General features: G+C 42.8%; 1 protein-coding gene and 1 pseudogene across 8 annotated transcripts in view; one reads left to right on the plus strand and one right to left on the minus strand.

Annotated features, from left to right (window-relative positions):
• Nucleotides 1–1,338: 1,338 nt before the first annotated feature.
• LOC128571780 (U6 snRNA-associated Sm-like protein LSm7) lies at nucleotides 1,339–1,946 on the minus strand (annotated as a pseudogene). The gene has a single exon (XR_008375968.1). The product of XR_008375968.1 is annotated as a U6 snRNA-associated Sm-like protein LSm7 (transcript).
• Nucleotides 1,947–6,572: 4,626 nt separating this feature from the next.
• YES1 (YES proto-oncogene 1, Src family tyrosine kinase) overlaps nucleotides 6,573–20,268 on the plus strand; it is a 74,565-nt gene continuing 60,869 nt past the window's right edge. For 3 of the 7 annotated variants that reach the window (XM_053571142.1, XM_053571144.1, XM_053571141.1), the window contains exon 1: nucleotides 7,020–7,254. The gene's annotated coding sequence lies outside the window, so the exon portion shown is untranslated. The other 4 variants (XM_053571145.1, XM_053571146.1, XM_053571148.1 and 1 more) reach the window with 3 other exon arrangements.

Here is a 20,268-nt window from a genome sequence, read left to right on the forward strand (position 1 = left end):
TTTCATTCTTTTTAGACTACTCTCATACTTCTGAGTTTGCTCCAATCCTTTTAGTGATGTAAAATTGTAACACAGAAAGAATCTTCTATGAATTTGTAGAATCCATATTGCTTAGCTATACCTTCCTAATTATAAAAGTAACTTACCCATTTTTATTATTCTAGAATTTTGGAAAATGCAGTTTTATGTGATTGTTCAAATGACATTTAAAAATAATTTTTCTGCAATCACAATGACTCTCAGTAGAATAGGTTTTAGAGCCTCTCCTCTTATTAGTTGTGTGTTACTCAAACCACTCTAAGCCTGAGGCATCCAATCTGCAATTGAAGACAATACTGCCAATCTCCAGGGCTCCTGTCAGGGTTCAGTGACTGATGAAGGTAGAGCACTTGGCATATGGTGAAAGCTCAATGAAAGATACCCATTGCTGCTGCTGTTTATCAATCCTAGTACAGCAGCTCCATTGCCTGATTTGTTCATTCATTTACGTGACCAAAAACACATTTCATCAAGGAACGCATGGGTGGGTTTTTTTGTGTGTGTGTTTTTGTTTTTGTTTTTGTTTTTGTTTTTGAGATAGTCTATGTCATGCTCCGTAGAGTACTGTAGCATCACGGCTCACAGCAACCTGAAACTCTTGGGCTTACGCAATTCTCTTGCCTCAGTCTCTCAAGTAGCTGGGACTACAGGTGCCAGCCACAACGCCTGGCTATTTTTGTTGTTGTTGTTGCAGTTGTTATTGTTGTTTAGCTGACCCAGGCCAGGTTCGAACTGGCCAGCCTGGGTGCATGTGGCTGGCGCCCTACCCACTGAGCTATGGGGGCCGCCCAGTTTCTTTTGTTTTTTGAGACAAGGTCTTGCTCTGTCTCCCAGGCTAAAATGCAGTGGCAACATCATAGCTGACAGCAACCTCAAACTCCTGAGCTCTTGTGAACCTCTTGCCTCAGCCTTCTGAGTAGTTGGGCCTATAGGTGCCCACCACCATCTCTGGCTAATTTTTTTCTATTTTCTGTAGAGACAGGGCCTTGTTCCTGCTCAGGCGGATCTCAAACTCCTGGCCTCAGGTGATCCTCCCACCTTGGTGATCCTCCCTAAGTTGTAGGATTATAGGCATGAGCCACCCTGCCTGGCCAAAGTGTGGGTCTTATGTGAAACATTTGTTGCATATGTGATTCCCTTATAAAGAAGAAAAGTTAAGTAGCTATTTCAAGTAATCAACAGACAGCCTTATTCACATACAAGTCAAAGAAGAGCAAAAATACTTTGCTAAAGGATTAAATGCATTATGGTTTACCTGAAATAATAAGATCTGGTACATCAGTTTTTTTTGTTTGTTTGTTTTTTGAGGTTTGCAGTTTTATTAAGAAAACAAAAGTTTAACCTATACAAAAAGGAAAAGACCTTCTGTTCCAGTGCTGGTGGGTGCTGTGGAGACTGTGCTGGCTGCTAGGCATCATGCTGCTGGACGAAGGGGTTGGGAATGGCCTCCATGCCGTCCTGCGGGCAGATGAGCACCACAGATGTGCCCCTGCACACACCAGGCCCAGCTGGCGCGTGTCCTCCGTAAGCTTGTACTGGTCATCAGGGTCTCTCATGTATTCAATGGTCCCATAGAGCACAAGGTTGAGGAGTGGATCGAACCCTTTCAGGATTCCACTGGCTTCGCGGCCTCCCTAGAACTTCACGCGGATAGTCTTGTCGATGTACTTTGACAAGTCCAAAATGCTCTCTTTCTTTTTCTTCTCTTTGTCCGCCATCTTGCCCGGCCGCGTCCGGTACATCACTTTTTAAAATTTGCTCAGACACGTAGCCGGGCGTTGTGGCGGGCGCCTGTAGTCCCAGCTACTCGGGAGGCTGAGGCAGGAGAATCGCCTAAGCCCAGGAGTTGGAGGTTGCTGTGAGCCGTGTGAGGCCACGGCACTCTACCGAGGGCCATAAAGTGAGACTCTGTCTCTACAAAAAAAAAAAAAAAAATTTGCTCAGACACAAAGGTAAAACATAGTGATTTTGCAACTAAAAATGCACAAAGTTTAGCTTCAGAAAGGAGTTTAAAAACAAGGTTTTCAAAAGCCTGGACTTATGCTAAACACTTTTTTAAAACTCTAGCAATAGCGTTACCTTGCAAAATATCTAATAATAAAAAGTTCCTTACTAGCAACTGTTTGTTTCATAAACTGATATTAGTTAACTTTAAAGATAAAAGCCTCATTTATAGTTTCTTTTCTAAAGATTCAATGCAGAAAAACATTCTAACTTTAACTTCTTCCCTTCAAGCAAAGTTTTGTTCTACTTTTCATAACCCATTTGTAAAGATTTCCAGGAAGTAGCAATCTGGTAGCAATTTTAGGAGTGTTTAAACTCAATGTCAGACACTGGCATATATGACTATGCATCAGCTTAATAAATCAGGAAAGTACAGGCCACACACTTTGTAATGGCTATAGGAATGGCAAATATAGACCTTAGGAGAAAATCACAAGCCTATTAGGGAGATAAATCAAACGGCTTTCAACACATTCTAACTCCAATTTTGGGGTGGCTGATGCCTGGATTGCTGTGTTGACTAGGATTAACTGGAGTGAATGCTCTGGGAGAAAGAGTACATGCTGTGCCATGATCTAAACCCTGTCACTGCCCTGGGCAGGCAAGAGGGACTGACTGGCACAAGTCACCTGAGTCTCAGCATTGGGATCCTACTATCTCTTAGCTCCATTCTGATGGTGTACTTGCTTTAGCCTTCCCTGTGAAAAACTGGCTCCCCCTCCCCACCCCCATCTCCGCTCTACATGGGCAATTCACAGCATCTGAGTTTATTGTCAGCTGTACAAATGAGTAGCAGAGACTAAGTAGAGGTTCTTATTTGCAAAGAACAGAAATGGTCCCTAAATAATTTAAGCAGAAAAGGAATTTATTAGAGGAAGTTGAGAATCAACAGGAAAATGAGAGGAGCAGGCTCAGGCAGGAAGCAAGGGAGGCAAGACAGACTCCACGTCCTGCCATGAGGATGGTCTGCTTAGGACAAAGGCACCTAAGAATCAAAGCACTAGATACTTGTTGCCTACTGCTACTGAAGTCTTCTACCCCTGGACACTCATCTTCTGCCACTTGATTCTCAACTTCACCATGAACAATCACTATGTCATGTTTGTGTCACTCTTTCAAAATTAAAGTTTGGCCTGGAGCCTGGGCTTAGCAGTACAGATCACAGGTCTACACTCCAGCTATTGGTGGAGATATAATTTTCAGAGAAGAGAAACTTAAGCAGGCACCCTTAAAAGGTGTCCTCCTGCCCAGCAAACGCCATTTGAGAGGATTCCAAGTGCTCATCCAGCTTAAAGGCTGCCTTGCCAGAACAGGAGGAACCAGGTTCAGAGTATGCAAAGTCTGAAGCTGTGGGTAAGGCTGCGTAGGAACCAGCAGGTACCAGGTACCTGCCTAGGTACCAGGCAGAGTAGGTACCAGGAGCTAGAGCTGAAGTCAGCGACGTTGGCAGAAAATAATAACCCTGGGGCCAAACTGTAGAACAAGAAAGAACTGAAGTCACAGAAATAAAACAAGAGGATCTACCAGATTCCAACAGCAGAGACTGTATTGCCAGAAGGTAGTTCTGGAGATGGAGAGACATGCTACGCACAGTGCAAAACTCTTAAGATTGTAGACCAGGCAGCCAAGAAGAAATGAAAAGCTAGAGAAAGCAACAAAAGGAAGAAAATGGAGGCAGATTTGCTGAAGTTCATATAAGATTGTCATTTGTGACATCTATTAATTGTTTTGGGTTTTTTTTTTTTTGCCGTTTTTGGCTGGGGCTGGGTTTGAACCCATCACCTCCAGTATATGGGGCCAGCACCCTACTCCTTTGAGCCACAGGCACCACCTCACATCTATTAATTGTTAAGATACTACAACGTCAGCTTGGCGCCTGTGGCTCAAGCGGCTAAGGCACCAGCCACATACACCTGAGCTGGCAGGTTCGAATCCAGCCCGGGCCCGCCAAACAACGACGGCTGCAACCAAAAAATAGCCGGACATTGTGGCTACTTGGGAGGCGAAGGCAGGAGAATCGCTTGAGCCAGGAGTTAGAGGTTACTGTGAGCTGTGATGCCATGGCACTCTACCCAGGGCAACAGCTTGAGGCTCTGTCTCAAAAAAAAAAAAAAAAAAAAAAAGACACTACAATGTCCTTATATACCTATTGACTCTGTTCTCTTAGATGGCCTCTGCCCAGTTGAGGAAAATACAACTATAACACAGGAACTCCAGTCCTTGAGGCAATGAAGACAACAGGAGCACGGAGAAATTGATGGGTCGCTGCATTTCCCCACTGAGCTTGGTACAATCAGCTTAACACTTAGGGAGAAATACCTACCTTTTGCCTGATCCCTCACATCTTTGCTTAGATGGGACCTCATATATCTTTGCCAGAAGGCAAGGCTAAGTTGGTGCAGATAACTTCAGGCACCAAGTGGCTGTGAGGAGATCCACGCTTTGGTCAAAGGCATTCTCAGGAGGTGGGGTGGGATGGGTGTGAGAGCAGACAGTGCTCACAACTCAGCAGGGTGGCAGGCTTTCTGCTGTTACTAGGAAGGTGAAATCACCATCACAGCCTCAGCGAGGTCAGCTGCAGCACATTATTGATAGCTAGTAGAATTTATCCTAGACAAAAACATTTCCTGGCAGAATCAGTTTCCAGGGTGATAGTGGGAAGGGAGGGGACAGCTCACTTCTAATCTTTCAAACTTCCAGCCAGATAATTTTAACCATTGATAACTTAAATCAAAGAAAACATTTAACTTTTATAGGGACCTAACATGTCCCATTAAGTTTTGTTTGTTAAAACTTTCTCCTTTGGGGCGGTGCCTGTGGCTCAGTGAGCAGGGCGCCGGCCCCATATGCCGAGGGTGGTGGTTTCAAAACCAGCCCCGGCCAAACTGCAACAAAAAAATAGCCGGGCGTTGTGGCGGGTGCCTGTAGTCCCAGCTACTTGGGAGGCTGAGGCAGGACAATCGCCTAAGCCCAGGAGTTGGAGGTTGCTGTGAGCTGTGTGACGCTGGGGCACTCTACCGAGGGCAATAAAGTGAAACTCTGTCTCTACAAAAAAAAAAAAAAAAAAAAACTTTCTCCTTTGGCTCGGTGCCTGTAGTACACTGGTTACCAGGCCAGCCACATACATGGAGGGTGGCGGGTCTGGACCTGGACCAGCTAAACAACTGCAACAAAAAAATAGCCGGGTGTTGTGTCGGGTGCCTATAGTCCCAGCTACTTGGGAGGCTGAGGCAAAAGAATGGCTTAAGCCCAAGAGTTTGAGGTTACTGTGAGCTGTGATGGCACAGCACTCTACAGAGGGTGGCATAGTGAAACTCTATCTCGAAAGAAAAACAAAACAAAACAAAACTTTTTTCTGGCTTTTTTCATCCAGTACGCTTTCCCAGGGGTTTTAAGACTTAGATCCCCTCAGTAAGTCAATATAAGTTATAACTTGTAGGTGAGATTTTTGACATCCTCTCCTTGCTTTTAAAACTCCAGACAGAACATCTTCAAAGCTTAAACTGGGGTGAACTAGCATTTTAGAGTTGATTCTCTGAGACTGTGCATTTAGGAAAACAAAAATATTATCTTCATTTTGTTTACAAGTTTACAAAGATAATAGCTCAAAGAATTTATGTTCTAGTTTTAAGAAAAGCTGAATTTAAATCTACCTGAAAACTTCAATGAAGTTTTAACAGCTAAATAAATTACTGTTCCAATTACATAATATCTTCTTTTTGTTCATTTGAATGCCTATGCCTACCTTGGACTCATTTACTGAGTTGAAGAAAAAATTTTCAAACTCTCGTTCATTTCCTTAAGTTCCTAGAATACCAGAATACTGACACGATTTTGCTATTTCATTATTTGCTGTAGACAATTCAGATTTCGCTAAAAACCACAAAGGAAACCAACAGTCCCACAATAATTTTGATAACCCTACCAAAGAGGAAACACAGAGAGGAAATGACTCTGAGAGTCTGGCGGGGCAAAAGTGACTTCAGTAGAAGTTTCAAGGTTCAGCCCTTGCAGACCCTAACCCTCATCTTTACCCCAGTTCCTTCTGCATCCTCCCCCTTCTTCAGCGACTGGCTCACAAGGCTAATTGGAAAGGTGCAGGGATTCGGATGAACACAATTCTAGCTGTGGCTGCTCCACCTTATGGGCTGCAGCCTCAGTTTCCACGGTTGTCGAGCAGGATAAAGATACCTGTCCCAGCTTCCTCACTGGGACGTTGCCAGGGTCATACAAGAATACGCTGTCCTAACATAAGCCAAAGCCACCACTACTGGGATAATCGCCAACCAAACTCAGCTTCAGTTTCCCTCCGGCAAGGCTGGTTCGACCTACAGTCAACAGGAAGCTCCTGGGGCAGGGACAGGATCTTTGCCTCGGAAGGAGGCCAGACGCAAACGTTTTTGGCCCGCGGTCAGTACGGTGATGAGGGTGTGAGTAACGCCCCCCTGGCTCCCGCGGCGGGGCTGAGATTTTATTACCAACCACAAAGAGTGCGGAAGCACAGTACTGACAAGCCAGCATCCAGGCAAAAAGCTCAGCCCTGTCCTCCCCCACAAAAACAAGGCCCCAAAGCCCCGGGCACTACAGCGATCTGGACCGGGGAGAGCGAAAGGCTGAGGGGCAGGATCGCGGCGCCCCGTTCAAACCCCGCGCCGGCCCGGCGGGCGGCCGACGGTCAGCGGGCCCGCTCTCGGGGTGGAGAAGCGCCTCCTCCACACGCCCCCTCAGCCCGCGCCGCCCCAGGAATCCGCCCCGGACCCCGCCGCCATGTTGGGTCGGGAGAAGTGACTCGCACCGGCCGCCGACCCGGACCGCGGCAGGGCGGCCCGGAGCCCGCGGAGGGGACGCGGCGGGGCGCCGGCGCCGGAAGGCGGGGGGCGCGGGAACCCGGCGGGCGCGCGCGAGTTCCGGTGAGCGGGCGGCCGCGCGCAGGTAGCCTCAGCCCCCGCCCCCGCGAGGAGCGCAGGGGCGGGGCCGCGAGCGGAGGAGGAGGGGAGAGGGACGGCCGGTGGGGAGCCCGGGAATTCCCTCCCCCTGAAGGAACGCGTCCCGGGCGGCTCTGCGGTGGTCGGTGCTGCCGGGGCCGTGGGACGAGGAGGTGGAGGAGGGAGAGGACGGAGGGGCCCCCGGGCCTCGCCTCCGCCTGCCGCCCCCTCCCCGCCAGCCCGAGCTGCTGCAGCGGCGACTCATGAGAGCGCGTCCGGAGAGCAGGTAAGGACCCGGAGGGGCCGCGCGGCCGGAGGCGGCTGCCCCCAGCCCAGGCAGCGCTAGGCCCCGGCGCCCGGAGGCGCCACCGCTCCCCGCCTCCGTCGCCCGCGAGTCGGGAAGTTGGGGAGAAACTTCTCCCCTCCCCCGGCCCGGCTCGCGCGGCGGGCGTGTCTGCTGCGCGCTACCTGCTCGCCCCCTGACTGCGTCTCCGCTCCGGTCCAACTTGGGGTTCTCGAAGCGTTGGGCCAGCCCCCAGCTCCCCTCGTTCTTAAGGTAATGGGGCCACGGTGAGCTGGAGGCTAGGCTTATTTTTGCCCCTACAGCCCGACGTAAGGGGCGACAGAAGTGGCCCCCTTCTGTCTTTAGAGGTTGGGGGGGAGGTCTGTGTGTCGGCTGACGCCTCTGGCAGCTGTGCTGGGAGAGAGGACGAGGTGTTTGGGGCGAGTGGGTGAGCCTCTGGCTTCACTTGGTTTGATTGAAAACCGCAACATGTTAAAAAGTTTTCCTTTGTTTTGGATTGGGGGTTGGGAAATTTACTATTCAGCGTCCACTTTTACAGTATCATGCCACTCTGCCTCCCGTTTGGTTCCGTTCTCTGTCCACATGTGTTAAAGAAAAATGTGGTTTTAAAGAGTGTTTTTCTTGATAATTGCTTCCAGCTTTTGCTTTATTAGGCAGGAGGGCAGAGTTGTTTTAAGAAGCTCTTCGGAAGTCAGGTCCAGTATAGGGTCTGCTTTAGTTTTTGTTTTGTAGTGAGTGGAACACAACTTACTTCGGTTTGGTTGAATTACTTTACGCATAATTAATTGAAACAGGCATGGAAGGACATAGGGTCTAATAATTTTTTAAGTTGTTAAAGTAAATAATGAGAACTCTCTGGTAAAACCACAACTTTATGGTATGCCATTTATTAACTCGTGTGTGTTTTCACGTAGATGATTTCACATGTATATAATACGATTGTAGTGTATTCATTTGCTCATAATTATTAAGTGCCGAAGACATCTTGATAATTTTAAGTGTATTTTAAAACATCCTGTTAAGTTTCACTCTAAGGAGATTAGTGCTAAATGTGTACGTGTGACTGTACATTTAAGGCAGAATACGTGGTAAATTTCTGATGCTTGGAACACAGAGAACAGGAAACAGTTTGAAGGGACACATAATAAAGAAGTGTTTTGTATTAGAAGCCAAGGATCTTGTGCATCACGCATGATTTTCATATACATTGTACTGTAAGAAAGTTTTACTTTACCAAGCCATATACATATACTTTTTTCTTCACAATTATGTGAGACCCATGTCATAGCATAACATTTTTAAAAAAGGAGGATAAATTGTATTTTAATATTTAGACATTAGCTAAACCTCAAGGGAGATTTTAAATGCTAATTGACAATTCAAAGGGTCCTAAATTTGAAAAAGACAGTTGCTTTTGATCTGAATTTAAGTTCAAGACAGTTCATATCTGTGAGTCCAGGATAAAAGATAAAAGGGCTCTTTAAAATATATACCCTGCTGTAACCGCCATAACGTTATAATAGCTTTAATTTTGCAGTTTTTGCTGACTTCATAAACCACAAAATTGACTCCTTTCTGTTCATCCGAAAGTGAAATTATAGCTTTGACCTATCTTCCTGGGATAGGTGGAATTTGTCTTACAGTTGAAGTATAATACTAATATATGTTCTAAGTTTGCTTGTTTTTTTGTTTTTGTTTTTTTTTTTTTTTTTTTTTTGAGACAGACTCACTTTGTGGCCCTTGGTAAAGAGCTATGGCGTCATAGCTCGCAGCAACCTCAAACTCTTGTGCTCAAGTGATTCTCTTGCCTCAGCCTCCCGGAGTAGCTGGGACTACAGGTGCCCAGCTATTTTTTTTTAGAGATGGGGTCTTGCTCTTGCTCAGGCTGGTCTTGAACTCTTGAGCTCAGGCAGTTGGCCCACCTCGGCCTCCCAGAGTGCTAGACTTATTAAATCTTAATTGACATACACTAGCTACTATGTAACTACCTTGAAAACGTTAAAAACTCACTTCCAAATGTACAGTAATTAGAGAATTTTGAAAGCAAACTTCTACATTAAGTTCTACTTGATTTTCTTTAATATGTTAATTTGATAGAAAACATTCGGTTTTACTAATTTTAAATCCTCATCAGCTTGTATAAGTAATCAAAATATGCTTATCGTAGGAATGGATACTGTTCTGTCATCGAATACCGTGTTTTTCAGAATATGTAGCATGGCAGTTAAAACTCAATATTCAATTATGGCATAAAGATAGTAAGTCTTGACTTTTACCCATTTTTAGTTTTCTAGAGCAGTAATTCTTTGCATCAGTAATTTCAGCCTTAGTTTTTATGTTCTTAAGGATATCATGAAATTCTTAGAGTAAAATAATTTTTTGTTTAAACTTTATAAAGATGTATAGCACCGGAAGGAAAAATATGTTTTGTTTCAAAAGAAAGCAAATGACAACGTGGTGTTGGTGGTTTAGAAATGCAGAGAATCATTGCTTTGTGCTGTTTTTCTTGCTTTATGTAATGATTTGCTGTTTGGGTTATTGATGTTGCTTTGTGCTGTTGTAATGTAGAGTTGAAGAAGAGATCACATCTGAGCCAGATTCTTCTATCACAGGACCCATCAGTCATGTTATGAAGTGATGTTTGTGGCTCTGGCTCTGCTGTGTGAATATTTACAGGAAGTTTTAGTAAGATCATCTATTATTGTTCAGAGCCCTACGCGGCTTAGGTCACCTTCAGTTCACATTTAAACAGGTTTATGATACAAATACAGGTTCTCTAGCAAGGTACAACTACTCTTCTTTCAAGGGCATAATCCGTTCCTGTGAAAGTATCTCGATGTGTCTTGGTGGTGTGCACGGCAGTTTGTGTATGGTGGTGGTAGGGAATGTATTATCTCTTTTCTTCCTTTCAGCTGCTTCAGTGCCACAATTAGGCTGAGTATTGCTCAGCTGCAGCTGCTGGGTGATTATGAACCATCCAACTCCTGTCTAAACTCAGGCAGATTTAGCAAAAGGAGCTATAGTAACAGTAGAGGGTGAAAGAGAAGAGCCAGTGCTACTGCCAATATCATTTTAACATGTCTGTATGCCAAGGAATTCTTGGCTACGGCAGCACTACTGTTGTCTTGGAACTAGCAGACTTGATGGCAATCTATTCTGCTTTGGGTTGGGTTTACTTTTAAGATCTGGAAGCCCACTCCAGCAAAGACAGAGAGTCCTGCAAGTTCAGATTATGGGATAATGTACTATTAACGTACAAACGGACTGAATTACAAATCAGAGCCTCAACTCCACCCCACTCCCCAACCTGGGGTAGCAGTGCCCTTCAGTTTCCCTTGCTTGAGTGTATAGTAAGCTCGGAGACTGCAGGTTCCTTGAAGCATATAGCATACATTCCATCCTGCTTTAACCTTTGATTCTTAGAATTGCTGCTGTTACTGTTGTTTGGGGCAGTAGGATTGCTGACACGCAGGTCCTTTGGACTCCCTACTTTCTCCCAGGAAGTGGAAGGCTCTCAAGAGGAATTGTTTCTAGAACTAGCCACACATCGCATATCCCCTGTGACTACCTGAATTTTGCAGGTAGAAACCTACACTCTTTTCCTTTTGTTCTTTCTTTATTCCTTGCATTTGACAAGATGGACATAAGCAATCGCCAGACACAGTATCAACTCTGTGTGGCAAATCCAAGACTGGAAGATGCCATGGGCAAATTTTGCTGCTTCTGAAATGTTGCTTAATTTATAAATACGCCGAGCAAACAGTGGCAGCATCTTGTCCTCTCTTTCACAGCTCCTAATTACTGAAAATCTACAGACAATTCCTTTTACTATACTGCTGGCTTTGGAACTTGGTGGTTCAGAATTTAGCTAAGTTGAGATGGGGCTTAGAGAGCATGAGAGTAGCAGCAGTCAAACTTGTATGCCTAACCAGAAGGAAGAAAGAAGTACAGGAAGACTGTACACTTTAACATTAACAAGTAAATGTTGCCATTGTGGCACGTATTTAGCAAGACATTGGTGTGATGACCTCTTTTTTTTTTTTTTAAAGGCAATTTTTTTTTTTTTTTTTTTTTTTGTAGAGACAGAGTCTCACTGTACCGCCCTTGGGTAGAGTGCCGTGCTGTCACACAGCTCACAGCAACCTCTAACTCTTGGGCTTACGCGATTCTCCTGCCTCAGCCTCCCGAGCAGCCGGGACTACAGGCGCCCGCCACAACACCCGGCTATTTTTTTGTTGCAGTTTGGCCGGGGCTGGGTTTGAACCCACCACCCTCGGTATATGGGGCCGGTGCCCTACTCACTGAGCCACAGGCGCCGTGCCCGATGACCTCTTTTTTTGTACTCTCACAAAACCCCACCTCAAGGAACACTTCTCCTTGCCTTGTGATTATTTACCTGTTATTCTTGACCTGGTGTTCACTGTAGTGAGGAACTGTTTTATATGGATCTTTGAGAGCATCCCCTTGCACAATAAATATTAAGTAAGTATTGAATTGTACTATGTGGGGATGTGGTTGGTACTAGGTAAATTTGTGTGACTTCATAGACTTTTTCTGTACACAACAAATATTTTAGGTACACCTCTACTAAAATATTGTAAAACTAGCTTAGTGTCTTGTGTTTTTGCATAGGCTGAAGTTAAATAAATGCTTTAGATTTTCTTTTTTATCCTGAGACAAAGTCTCAGTTTGTCACCCTTGGTAGAATGCTGTGGCATCATAGCTCACAGCAACCTCAAACTCTTGGGCTCAAGCTGTTCTCTTACCTCAGCCTCCCGAGTAGCTGGGACTACAGGCGTCTGCCACAACACCCGGCTATTTTTTTGTTGCAGTTTGGCCGGGGCTGGGCTTGAACCCACCACTCTCGGTATATGGGGCCGGCGCCTTACCCACTGAGCCACAGGTGTCGCCCTCTAATTTGAGTTCTTTGAGGAATCTCCATACTTCCTTCCGAAAAGGCTGTAATACTTTGCAGTTCCATCACCAGTGTAAAAGAGTTCCCTTCTCTCCACAGCCACGCCACATCTGCAGCTTTGAGACTTTGTGATGTGGGGCTGTTCTCACTGGGGTTAAGTGATATATATATCAGGGTGGTTTTGATTTGCATTTCTCTGATGATCAGGGATGATGAACATTTTATCAAATGTTTGTTAGTTGTTCGTCTGTCAGAGAAGGGTCTGTTCGTATTCTTGCCCAGAGGTAGATGGGATTGTTTACTCTTTTTCTGTTAATTTGAGTTCTCTATAGATTCTAATTATGACCCCTTTGTTAGATAGACACCCTGCAAATATCTTTTCCCATTCTGAAGGTTGTCTTTTTGCTTTACTTGTTGTGTCCTTAGCTGCGCAGAAGCTTTTTAACTTAATTAAGTCCCATTTGTTAATTTTCGTTGGTGTTGTGATGGCTGCTGAAGTCTTTGTCATAAAATCTTGCCCCGGTCCAACATCATCAAGATTTTTCCCCACACTTTCTTCTAAAATTTTTATTGTTTCGTGTCTTAGATTTAAGTTTCTTATCCATCTTGACTCAATTTTTGTAGGGGGGGAAAGGTGTGAGTCGAATTTCAGTCTTTTACACATGATTGTCCAGTTCTTCCAGGACCATTTGTTGAATAGGGATTCATTTCTCCAATGTAGGTTTTTGTTTGGTTTATCAAAGATCAGATGGCAAGTAGAGACTTGTTTCATCTCTTGGTTTTCTATTCTGTTCCATATGTCTATGTCTGTGACCTCTCTAATTTTTAAATATAACTTTTAGTTTCTTAGCATTAAGTGGATTTCGGGGTGAAGTGGAAAAAAGCTGGTGGTTTTGTGTATAAGTTAAGACTTAAAATTGTTTCATGGCAAGTTTGTTGATTTCTAACTTTTGTTCCAATATTACTGGTATTTTACTGATAAGGGTAATTTTTTTAAATGATAGCAATCAGACATTTGGAAAGGAGCTAAGCAGGCAACATGGTGTAATAAGGAAAAGACTAGAACATAGAAGACCATCTGGATTTAGTTCTTTCTGAAAGTGAAGAGGTATGTAGCCTTGGTCAATTCAGTAAACTCATTAGGCTCTGTTTGTTTGTTTGTTTTTTTTTTTTTTTAGACAGAGTCTCACTTTGTCACCCTCAGTGGAGGGCTATGGCATCATTGCTCACAGCAACTTCAAACTCTGGAGCTCAAGCTTTTCTTTTGCCTCAGCTTCCTAAGGAGCTGGGATTACCGACGCCCGCCACGATGCCTGGCTATTTTTAGAGACAGGGTCTGGCTCTCTCACTCAGGCTGGTCTGGAACTGCTGAGCTCAAGCAGTTCACCTGTCTCAGCCTCCCAGAGTGCTAGGATTATAGGCATGAGCCACTGCTCCTGGCTTCCTTTGTGATTTGAAACAAGAAGTACTTGGGCCAAGTAGTTTCTAATAGTTTTTCAGTCTATACAAATGTGTGCTTCCACTACAGTTTTTATAATACAGTCATACACTGTATAGTGAAGTTTCCATCAGTGTTGGTGATTTCATAAGATTGTAATAGAATGGAGCTGCCTAGACAGGTGTACTTCTTTTATCTTTAAAAATGTATTGATTGATTGATTTTTTTAAGAGACACGGTCTCACTAGTCTCACTCTATCACACAGGCTGGGGTGCAGTGGCACGGTCATAGCTCCCTGTAACCTTAAACTCCTGGGTTAAAGTGATTCTCCTGCCACAGTATCCTGAGTAGCTGATACTATAGGTGTGCACCACCATGCCCAGCTACTTTTTAAATGTTTTGTAGAGACGGGGTCTTGCTTTGTTATGCAGGCTGGTGTTGAACTCTTGGCCACAAGCAGTCCTGCTGCCTTGGTCTCCCATAGTGCTGGGATTACAGGTGGAGCCATGGAGCCAAAACCTGGCCGTTTTTTAATCTTTCATAGTTTATCTTTACCTTTTCTCTGTTTACATGTTTAGGTAAACAATACTTACCATTGTGTCAGAAGTGTCTGCTGTACAGGTTTGTAGCCTGGCAGCAATAGGCTATACCGTATAGCCTAGGTGTGCCGTAGGCTGTACCATCTGGGTTTGTGTAAGTGCACTCTGTGATGGCCACACAATGGCGAAATCACCTAACACAGTGAATTCTCTGAATGTATTCCTTTTGTTAAGGAATGCATACCTGAATAGACAAAATTTTAAGGAAATGTTTCAGAGTCTAGAATTTGGAATAAAATTGCATACTAGCTGGGCATGGTTGCTCATGCTGTAATCTGGGGGGCTGAGATGGATGGATTGCCAGAGCTCAGGAGTTCGAGACCAGCCTAAGCAAGAGTGAGACCCCGTATCTAAAAAAATAATAGCTGAGCATTGTGGTAGGTGCCTGTAGTCCCAGCTCAAACTCTTGAGTCCAAGCGTTTGAGAATGCTGTGAGCTATGATGTAGCACAAATTATAATAAAAAGTGACCCATGGACTTGGCATGGAACTTTCTCAAGCAAACACAGTGTTACTCCACTCATTAAGCAAACATTTATTAAACCCGCGATGTGACAAATACAATACTGGTTTTGTTGTTATAAAAACGATTAAGGCACGACTGCTGCCCTCTAGGAATTCAGGGTTATAGTGGAACTGGCTGTGATTATCAGGCTGTTACAAATTTTGTAGATTGGTAGATCTTTTTAGCGTGATAATCTACTATAATATTTTTGGTTTTAGATGGCATTACGTGTATGATAACTTTGAAATTGTAATAAATACCTTTGCACTGGATAGATTCAGCCTCAAGTAAATTGATTCAATTATTTGGCAGGAAAACTTCATTTAATATTTTTCTAAACATTAGTTCATTACGGATGTTTTTGACACCGCTATGCAGACTCCACAGCACTTATATAGAAGTTTTGTTATGAGAAAACAAATTTGAAACCAAGGCTTTAAAAAAAATTTCAGACTTTTGCAATAAAATTAGAAAAATAATGACTTAAGTTACAGCAGATGGTTGAGTCAGTTTCTAGATAATCATGGTTATTTGGATGAAAACTTTGCTACATTGTGTTAAGAAAATAGCCGCTATCATTAAAGCTCACATTTATTTATTTATTTATGTATTTATTTGAGCTTTACTCTGCTATATGGGATGGAGTGCTCACTGTAGTCTTGAGCTTCTAGCTGGAACTACAGGTCCTGCCACAATGCCTGGCTATTTTTTCGGTTTTTTAGTGGTGATAGGGTCTCACTCTTGTTCAGGCTGTTCTTGAACTTTTGAGTTCAAGTCATCCTCCCACCTCAACCTCCCAGAAACTAGGATTATAGGAGTAAGCTACCATACCTGGCCAAAATGTATATATACTTCAAGAAAGGAAAATTTTTTTAAATTACAATACTCAATATATACCAATAATATTTGTTATCTTGTATATTGTGTCTTCTATCTCTTGTAATTGCAGAAGTCAAATGTGACTTGAATATTGTGATTTTAATACAGTTTTTCCTTCCTTAAAATGTGTATTTTTTGGCAGCTTCTGTATACTCATATGTGTGTATATGTATATATAATTTGTACTCAAATCTGAGTTTTCTGCCTCAAAAGTTGGATCAGATGGCTATCATTTATTTCTAGGTGAGTCAGTACAAATAGAAGGAAGGTCTGCATTGCCTAGTGGCTCTCGGCTGCATTTCAGACATGCTGCAGAATGAGAGCCACTTTGTGATTTGCCCTGTCAGCAGGTAGTCATTCCTGCACCTTGCTGGAGACTCATCAGCCATTCAGACTGTACTGCGTTCTAGAGGAATAATAGTATTCTTTCATCCCGGCTTGTTCCTGATTCTTATACCCTTCCATACTGGTTTGTTCCTATAAATCATCCTGTTACATGAACTCCTCACTAGTGGAAGAAGAGTCTCTTCTAAAGCACCAAGTATAAATTTTATTCACTACTCTTTTGCCACTCTGTCAAGTTCTTACATTGACAAGAACCACCATAGAAGCCTTTGCTTCTTAGGCTTCCTTTTATTTCTTCAGTTGTATCTAAGAATGTGCCCTTTGTCCTTCCTAGTAAGCTGGAGCATTGTTTTCTAGTGGGAAAGCTGACTTGATTTTGTAGCATTATTATCCCATAGAGGATATCTAGAGTACAGCTCCTCCTGAGTCATTCCAGCAGTTTACCATTGCTCATGTCATTGCCTTTATATAAAGGTTGGCAGATAACTTTTAAACTGTTGTGCCAACTCTAATGACCTGTGTATCTGCTACTGAAATGTAAACTTCATATAGGTATGGATCTTTGTTTTGGTTACTAAAGTTAGTCTAGAATAGTGACACATAGTAGTAAAAATTAGTAAAAATACTAAATGTTTGTTAATGTAGGAAGGTCCAGAAGTCAGCAGGCAATCTCTGCCTTCCATGGGCATGAGAGAAAGGAACATGAACAAATACCTTCTCACTAAAAACTCATGTAGTAACCACAGATATTTTTTTTACTCAAGGCAGACCTAGTGCTAAGCTAGTATCATTAATGTTCAGGATGAATTCAGATAAGCATTCTACTTGAGTCTGCTGGAGAAACTGAGGTTTGATATGTCAGTGACTTGTGAATGTTAAAGAGCAGTTCTCAACTACCCCTAAGGATAGTTAACCCACTTATAATAAGGGGTTTCAATTTCTTTATATCGTAATCTATGAATACATGTCAAGCAACCATGCTTCTTAAAAACTAGCACCTAGCAGTTCTTTTTAATGTTACATTGGCATAAACAATTCATATGGATATATCTGGGAATAGGACTGGAAAAACAGTCTGTGGCCAGGCAGCTATCCCCCATGAGAATTTCGTATCATAGAAGGAGAGAATGGATTTTTGAGTAGAGTAACCCAGTAGTTGAAAAGTTAGACATATGTATGGAAATACATTATTTGGTTGTACAAATATGGTTAGGATATCTATTTGGAAGGTGTGGGCATACATGATATCTTAATTCAGGCTACAATAAAAAAGCAGAATAATTGTGATGGAAGACTTGACTTATCCTAATATCTCCGGAAGTTTATTTTTTATAGCAGAGCATCTGATACATTTAATTTTATATTTCAGGTGGCAAAGGAAACTATAAAGGTACTTGCTATTTTGAACTTAATTAGGACCAATAGAAGAAAAAAAGCTAGTGATATGCAAATTCTGGAAAGAAGCCTTGGATATAGGAGCCATGTTGGGGGTGGTTTAAATTAAAAGCAGGGAAAGGCCAGGCATGGGGGCTCACTACTGTAATTCTAGCACTCTGGGGGGCCGAGGCAGGCGGGTTGCTTGAGCTCACAGGTTTGAGACTAGTCTGAGCCAGAGTGAGACCTCATCTCTAAAAATAACCAGGTGTTGTGGTGAGCGCCTGTAGTCCCAGCTGCTCAGGAGGCTGAGGCAGGAGGATCGCTTGAGCTCAAGAGTTTGATGTTACTGTGAGCTGTGACACAACGGTACTCTACTGAGGGTGACAAAGTGAGACTCTGTTTGCAAAAAAATAAAAAAACTAAAAGTAGGGAAGGCAATTTTGGATTTTAAAGAGATATGTGCCCTAGACTTTAGGACACCTTAGAAAACCAGCAAGAGTGTGGTTTTAAGATTCAAATGGGAAGTAGTAAAAAGTCTAAAAATGCCCCAAACTTATTGTATAGAAAGCTCAGGAAGCATGCCTAAGGGAAGGGGTCAGAATAGAACCTGAATTATATCTACATTCACATAGCACTTTTAGTGACTGGGAGAAGATATTTATTAGCCATGTCAAAGAATTTAGGCTGGTGGAGATAGAGATTAAGGTGGAGGTAAAGCCCAATCCCCAAGTCAACGCCTCTCCTCCTCCTCCTTCACCCCTGGCTATTCTGGGGCTTTGTTGTTTTGTTTTGTTTTCATGAATACAATGTGTAAGTCATAGGGAGGAACTCATAATAAAGATCAAATATAAAAGAGGGTCATGAACCTCTTAGGATATTTTCAGAAAATGAATAGGATTTTTAGAAAGACTGATGTTTAGGAAAAGGAAAAACTAATGACAGTGTACTTAGAGATAAATTCATAGCTAGAATAAAAAGGGAGGAAATAATTTACAGGTAAGGAAAATTGAAATAATCTTAGATACAGAGAACACCTAGCCTATTTCCTTTTTTCTTCCAACTTCTGTGACAAGAGGTTGCTCTTTAAATGAAATAAACTAAAACAAAGAATAAGAAAATAGATGGTAGAGAGAGCATCTAGCTTTAAATGATTTCAAGAAGAATTATGTCCCAAAGTTCTGAAAGACATTTATGGTATTCCCAGGGCCCCACCAGAAGTGGAGAAATCACAGACATCCCAGAAAAATGATTAAACAATGGCTTAACGGGTGAATTTTAGTAGCAGTCACTTAAAGTTGCATTTGATTTCTGATAGAATTCTAAAACAGTTTGCTGAATGGATGTTTATTATTTATAAGCAGTTTGAAATTATAAAGAAATTTTAACAGTCATTTGTCTAGTATTGCTTCTTATTTTATTGTATTTTATTATTTATTTACTTTTTTGAGGCAGTCTCACTCTGTTGCCCTGGATACAGTGCCATGGCACCGTAGCTCCCAGCAGTGTCAAACTCTTGGGCTCAAGCAATCCTCTTGCTTCAGCCTCCTTGGCAGCTGGGACTATGGGTGCCTCCATAATGCCCAACTGGGTGATTTTTTTTTTTTTTTTTTTTTTTATTCTTAGTAGAATAGAGCTCCTGAGCTCAAGGGACCCTCCTGCCTTGGCCTTCCAGGGTGCTAGGATTACAGGTGTGAGCCACCTCGCCCAGCCTTACAGTGCTTTTTAAATCATTAAACTGCCTTAACTCTGGAGTATGCTGCATATTTGTCATTTGTCAGTGATATTTTCTTTCATTAGTAAATGGTCAGACCTGATAAGCTTAGCTTCCTTCTAACAATGTGGTTGCAGTGATTCTTTTTCCTTTTTTTTTTTGAGACAGTCTCACTATTGCACCCTCAGAAGAGTGCTATAGCGTCATAGCTCACAGCAACCTCCAACTCTTGGGCTTAAGCAATTCTCTTGCCTCAGCCACCCATGTAGCTGGGACTACAGGCGCCGGCCACAATGTCTGGCTTCCTTTTTTTTTTTATTCTCTTTTATTTTTCCCATTTACATAATGAAGTCTTCTAATAACATGATAGTTATTGCTTTATCTTTCTGGTGATAAAGCCAAAGATATTAAGAGGCCTAAAGCTCTTTTTATATCTAGTCTACCCTTCAAAGCAATTTTGGAATTCTTTTTCTGGAATGGCCATCGTAGCTGTTGTACAAAACCTGACAGTTAAGTTTAGAAACTCATCCTAGATAAAGTGCTGTGTATCTCATTGCTGAATATCAGTACTGTCACCAGATGGCCAGGGGTCATCTTTGAAGGTGGCCATAGTGATATTCAGCAGCGAGGTATATAGCACTTTTTCTAGGCTGCGTTTGCAAACTTAGACTGTGTATGTGTGTGTGTATCCCCCTCCCCACCACCATTTGAAAGTTAGTTGCACACATCACGTTTTAATGCCCTTAAATACTTCCGTCTGTATTTACTTAAAAAGGGAGGACATTTTAAGTTAATCTGAAGTTACGCTAAAATTAGGGTGGGCCCTACTCTACTGTGACTGGTGTCCTTATGAGAAGAAAATACCATGTGAAAACAGAGTTACCCCGGGAGAATGCCTTGTGACAACAGAGACAGAGATTGGTGAAATGCAGCTGCAACAAACCATGATTGCCAGCTACTGTCAGCAAGGAGGAGGCAAGGGAGAATTTTATCCAGAGTTCTAGGGGAAGCGTGGCCCTGCTGACACTTTTAATTTGGACTTTCTGTTCTTTTAAGATTTTATTTTTTAAACCAATCCTGTGAAACTAATACAGTAGTCCATGATCAAAATTTCCCAATTGTTCTAATAATGCCATTTATAACAAAAATACAAACTTCCAGGCAGCACCTGTGGTTCAAAGGAGTGGGGCGCTGGCCCCATATGCCGGAGGTGGCAGGCTCAACCCA

Source organism: Nycticebus coucang, chromosome 19 (assembly GCF_027406575.1).
Source record: "Nycticebus coucang isolate mNycCou1 chromosome 19, mNycCou1.pri, whole genome shotgun sequence".
Taxonomy (NCBI): Eukaryota; Metazoa; Chordata; class Mammalia; order Primates; family Lorisidae; genus Nycticebus; species Nycticebus coucang.